Source organism: Lactuca virosa, chromosome 3, assembly GCF_052849685.1.
Source record: "Lactuca virosa cultivar CGN04683 chromosome 3, Lactuca_virosa_CGN04683_v6, whole genome shotgun sequence".
In the NCBI taxonomy this organism is placed as follows: domain Eukaryota; kingdom Viridiplantae; phylum Streptophyta; class Magnoliopsida; order Asterales; family Asteraceae; genus Lactuca; species Lactuca virosa.
Window position 1 is genome coordinate 407,275,524 of NC_136428.1, and position 6,051 is coordinate 407,281,574.

A 6,051-nucleotide genomic window follows, 5' to 3' on the forward strand; every position below is an offset into this window, starting at 1 on the left:
CATGTGTCATATGAGTATCCTAAAATATCATTAAATCTCATTAAATAAGCATTAAATGTTACACATGTCACTATTTCATTGGGTAGGAGGATATGTAGGAACAAAAAGTAGCAGGATATTTAATTTCTCTTTTTTGATTTGTACACATTTAGATACTGAGTTTTTTTGTCTATATTTTCCCATTGAACTTATTTGAAGTGTTCAAAAAACATTCTTATGACATGCTATAGTAGGTTTCTGGAATATTTGGCAGCTTCGATGATCTTTACAACTCCAACGAGACCCCAGTTATCTTCTTCAACGATTTTCGGGCCAACAATGCTTTTTCCGGTGAGATTTCGGTCATCTTCTTCGGCCAACATGTTTTTCCAGCAATCATTTCTCCGGTAAACATGATTTTTCCGGCGTGACTCCCTTATACATAGGTTGTTTGATGGGAAGCAGTAAGAAGCATACACACATACACATACTATATGTGTGTCGATCGCGGGTAGAGAAAAAGGGTAAGAAATAGAGGGTTGGAGAGGGAAACGAGAGAGATCGAAACAGGGAGGAGGAACCGAAAATTTGAGAAAGAGGGATGTGTTATGAAAGAAGAAGAAGGCCGCATATGGCGGTATAAGGTGTCCGGAGGATAAGATGATGGTGTCCGATGGCGATTGAAAGGTGGTCTTGGGGTTCCGACAAAGCAGGTAAGGTGATTGATGGAAGCAACAATGGTGGTTGTGAGCTTCGGTTGTAACAGATGGCGATGGAAGGTGTTGGCAGGTGGTTTGTGGTGGTGAAGGTCTCGATTGTAATGGTGGCTTGGAGGTTGAAGACGATCAACATTAAACGGTTTTAATGGTGGCCGGAGAAGATGTACATAATCTTGCCAGAAAAACATTGTTGGCTGGAGCCTCGTTAGAGAAGATAACAGAAGTCTCGTCAGAGCTGCCAAATATGTTAGAAACCTACTATAGCATGTCATAAGGATGTTTTTTTAACAGTTCAAACAAATTCAATGTGAAAATATGAAAAAAAAAAAAAACTCAATGACTAAATGTATACAAATAAGAAAAGCAGATTATATTTTTAAGTGATTTTCCGTTACTAAAACCATAAAATATTACTTTTCCTTTTCTTTCTTTCATTTATTTTTGAATTCTCATGCCGCAACAACTTTATATTAAACAATCTAAATTACATATTTCAAAACGCAAACTAAAAATCCGACTACAAAATTTTAGTAAGTAATAAAAAATAGTAACGACATATGATTTAAATAGTAAACATTTTAAACCCAACGGATTTGATTTTCCAAAATTTCTAAATCAGTCTAATACAAAACGTTAGCGTGTGCGTTTAACATTTTCCGAATCAATATCTATTTATACATAGAAACAATTTAAATTCAAGGATTCTTTAATAAAATTTAGAAAGTTACCATAATACTATGTAATTATTTATGGTAAAAATTGCAAACATAACAGAATTAATTTTCCAAAATTTCCATATCAATCGAATGCAAAATGTTAGCGATACGTCTGTGTTTGATAGAATCAATGAGATGTATGAAATGCGATTCACATGAACATGAACTTCAAAAATCACTAAAAACCATTGTAATTTCCAAATTGATAATCATAACCCAATTAATCACTAATAACCATTAAAATTCCACAAATCAAACTAAGAAAATCAAGCATTAAACAACAATCAAAATTCAAAAGAAAATACCCGAAATTGATACGATAACCAGCACTAGGAAGATCGCCGGAACTTTACGTCTATCACCACCGCTTACATTGTTGCTTCCCATGTCGGCGGTAGGGTTATCCGCCGGTGGAGCACCACCAACCGGTGATGAATCTGGAGGAATCGTAGGAGCCGGAGGTGGTATCACCGGTTGGGTTCCGGCAATATGTGCCGGTGAGGGAGCAATTGGTGTAGGACTAGAACCCGGCGCTGGAGCAGATACAGATGGCGGCGAAGATTCCGGGGCCGGCGGTGATGCAGTGGCGGGAGCTCGTCGTTTGGCGAATAACTCCATCGGAAGAAGAACCTTATCAATCATGAAAATGCACACCGGCACTGCATCACTAACCATCTTTAGAACACGCGAATCGTCAACACCAGAATTGAGCATTAAAGAATTCCCGTAGGTTTGAATCGTGAAAGCAAACTTTCCGGCGTTGTTTGTGGCAAGCGTAGGCATTGGATCCTTCTCATTTTCCAAAGTAATTTCAGGAACATAACTTGGAATCGCATGATACAGTAACAACGAAACAAGCTCAGCGTTCGTCAAGTTGTTCAAATCCGGTGCTCCGGTGTACTTAAACGCTAAATCCGTCGGTGCAAACACCGTCAGCGCCTGCTCCGCCACCTTCTTGTAAATATCCAGTACACCGGTGCTTTTAAGCAACTTCAAAAACGTCCGACACCTCACCGCGTCCAACAAAGTACTAAAATTAACATCTGATGGCTTTGGTAAAATCTCAAGATTAATGATCGGTGAATTAATTTCTAAAACAGAAATATTATAAGGAAATTCTTTCACGCTTTTGGTATACAACGATTCGATCTTTGATTCTTTATCCGCCGATCCGAATTCGATTTTACCACCTTTCAAATCTGTAATATTAACAAATCCGGTACTTCCGGCGGCATTTCCGGTGGTCTGGTAGAGGGTGGTGGAGATCATACTTCCGCCGCCAATCGTCAGAAGCTTCGCCATGTCAAAATAATCCAAAAGAACATGAATGCTTAAAGCAGGTTTGACGACGGAAAGCGATTGATTCGCGACGAATTTTGTCATGACGGAGTTGTTCAACACCAGAACAGTGATTGTTTCTCGTCTGTTGATCTCGTCGTCGAGTCTTGTTTGTGTGAGGTAGTCGTTGAAGACGCTGTATTCCGGAAATTCTGACAAGATATCGGTGATGTTGTGACCGGAGACGGAGGAGACGGCGGCGGCGATGAACCATAGTGTGAGGACTATGATGCGTAAACGTAAAGGATACATGGTGGCGCACTTAGAAACGAAGGGGAGGGGGTTACGAATTAAAAGGAGGAATATGATTAGTTCAAATGGTTTATGAGGGTTTAAGAGATTTTAAGTTTTTAACCAAGAATAGGTTAACTAAACTATGGTAAGATTTAAAAGTGGCCTAATAAAATGGAAACCAAAAGAATTAGCAACCAGAAACATGTCATTTGACAAAATTTATACATACAAGTATATTTGTATTTTTCAATTAAATATTTATATATAATTGTAATATTTTTATTTTTGTTAAAAAAATATAAATATGTATTTAGACCATCTCCAACTCTTATATAGTATTTGATAGGGACAGGGACAAAAATAGGGACAAAAATATGTTTGGTGATAGGGAAATGTAACGCTTATCCGGAGTAGGATAGAAACCCACGCATGGAAGCTTAGGTGGCATCCCAAAAGACTCGTGAACACCGCCCCAAAGGCTGGTGGTTTAGGTGTGGAGTGAATGCAAAGACGAACGAAGACAGTCAATGAGATTAAAGATGTGTCAGATTCGAACGTTTTGTGGGTTGTGGGTTTTTAGCCCTTGGGGTAACATCCCGAAATCAGGTATATTTTATTATCTCTTGAATCTTTATCAAAAGTAGCACATTTGGTCCCTCAAAGAAAAAAGCTTGCAAAAGTGGTAGTACGCAGGGCGTACATATGAGTACGCGCAGCATACTCATGCAGTGTGCATGATCGCGGATGGCCAGCTAGTACGCTGCGCGTACATGTGGTACGCTGGGCATACTAGCCTAGATGTTTAGCCCTAATTTTAAGGGTTGCCCCTATTTAAAGAACATTATGACTTCATTTCTGGCCACCTTATCAGCCTCCAACCCTCTAATATATCCTAATCTCGTGTGAGTTGCTTGTGTGTGAGATATTGCAAGTTTTGAGTGTTCTTGGCTCTTGTAGTAGAAAAAGGAGGTTAGAGAAGAAGAAGAAGGTACTAGCAAGCTTGAAGATCCAGAAACTTCCCATCTTTGTGCATCACTTTCAGGTATAAAGTCTATACCTTGGCAAATTTTCTTTAAGATCTCTTTGGTTTAAGATTTATGAGCTAAAAGTCCCCAAGTTTGGACCTTTATGAGTTTGGGACTCTCCAGAAGGTTTTAGTTGTCCTTTTAAGCATATTAGTGTTGGATTAGGTGTTTAAGCCCATAACTATTTTGGTATGTACCTGACCCGATTATGAGCATGGTCCTTTTGGGTTGCCTTCAACATAGCAACTGATAGGATGAATTAAGGAGAAAGAGAATTAATTATGATTTATTAATATATTATGTGAATAATATATTAAAAGAGAAATCATATTGTTTAATTAATATTGATCAAAATTAATTTAGAATTAATTTTGTGGTCAAAAGAGATTAATTAAACTTGGGGGACTAATATTATAATTATAAGATAATTGCATTGTGGGCCGAGGAACCCTTGGAAAGGGGTTGGATGAAATCCTTATGGATAGCCCATAAGATTTTGTCCAAAGGGAGATTCTGGAAGGATCTTGTGGGCTGCATAGAGCCTAAGCAACCAGATAAGGCCTTTTAGTGAAACCCTAATTCCTCAGCTATATAAGGATACCCCAGGCATCCTAAAATCGCCACTTGAAACCCTAGAGGGTGTTGGATTAGGTGTCTAAGCCCATAACTATAATTGGTATGTACTTGAATTGATAGCAACACAATCCTTTTGGGTTGCCCTCAACCTAGCAACTGGACAAGGAAATTATGAAAAGAGAGATATTAATTTATAAGATTAATAAATTAATATAAATGATTTATTAATATGTTAAAAGATTAATATATTAATTAGAAATCATTATGTTTAATTAAAAGTTAGCCAGAAATTAATCAGAATTAATTTTGGGGTTAAAAGCATTAATTATAAAGTGCAGGGACTAGTTTGCAATTATCTAATAGTTAAGTGGAAGACTCCAGAACCTCCTTGGAAGGAGGTGGACGAAATCTATAGGGGAAACCCTAAGGATTTCGTCCGAGGGGCTTTGGATAAGGCCTTTGGATTAGCTTAGGCCCCAAGCAAAGGAGTATTAGGGTTTTCCCTAAACCCTAGATCCCTCAGCTATATAAGGAGCCTCCCAGCTCCTAAATTCGGTGACTCCTTCTTTGGTGAAACCCTAGGGCCGATTTTGCATACTCTCTCTCTCTCTCCTTCAAGTTTCCTTCTTGCTAGTTCTTGGGTGTGATTCCATTAGAGGCATTACATTTGTGGTGCTAGGCTTCCAAGAAGATCAAGTTCAAGAGGATTATCAATTGTTTACTATAACAATTGAAAGGTATGTAACTCTTAAACCCTAGTTAGTTATTTTCGAAAATAGCCTCTCTCCTCTAGGGTTCTTGTTTGCAATTCAAAGTTATATGTTCAATAGTGAAAACATAGATCCAAAGTAGGTTGCATGTGAACTTAGGAATTGTTTTCTAGTTTATTTGTTTTACCTAAAACCCATCAGAGGGAACCCTGGACGATTTTGTGCCTCCTCCTCCTTCTCCTAAGTCATCTTGTTGCTAGTGGTGTTTGTGACTCCATTAGAGGTGGAACATTTGCGGCACTAAGCTTTCAAAGGTCAAGGATATTCAAGAAGAACTTGTTATTACTACATAACAAGAAAGGTAAGATCTAAACCCTAGTTTATATGTCAATATGATTGTTGTATGCTAGTTCTTAGGATCATTGCTTTGGTATTCAGTGTTGTTATGTTCATAGTAGAAAACCTAGATCAAAGCAATTGGGGTTGCATGAACACCATAGGAATGATGTTATGCTCAAAACCCATCAGTGATATCAAAGCCTAAGTCGTTTTTCTAGTGAATAGATGCAAAAGTGGATTGCCAAAGTTCAAGAAAATCGATTTTTTTGCCTTCTAACTGGCTGACCCACCGAGTCCATGTATGGACTCGACGAGTAGGTCCTACTCGACGAGTTACATAGTGGACTCGACGAGTCCAAGGGTCTGTTGCCGGATTTTTCGATTTTCTTGCCAGATTTTGTTGAGGATTACTTCC

The 6,051-nt window shown here is 38.3% G+C and overlaps 1 pseudogene; it reads right to left on the bottom strand.

The window, feature by feature from the left end:
* Nucleotides 1-1,635: 1,635 nt before the first annotated feature.
* LOC145163200 (fasciclin-like arabinogalactan protein 10 pseudogene) lies at nt 1,636-3,070 on the bottom strand (annotated as a pseudogene).
* Between the last annotated feature and the right edge of the window lie 2,981 nt (nt 3,071-6,051).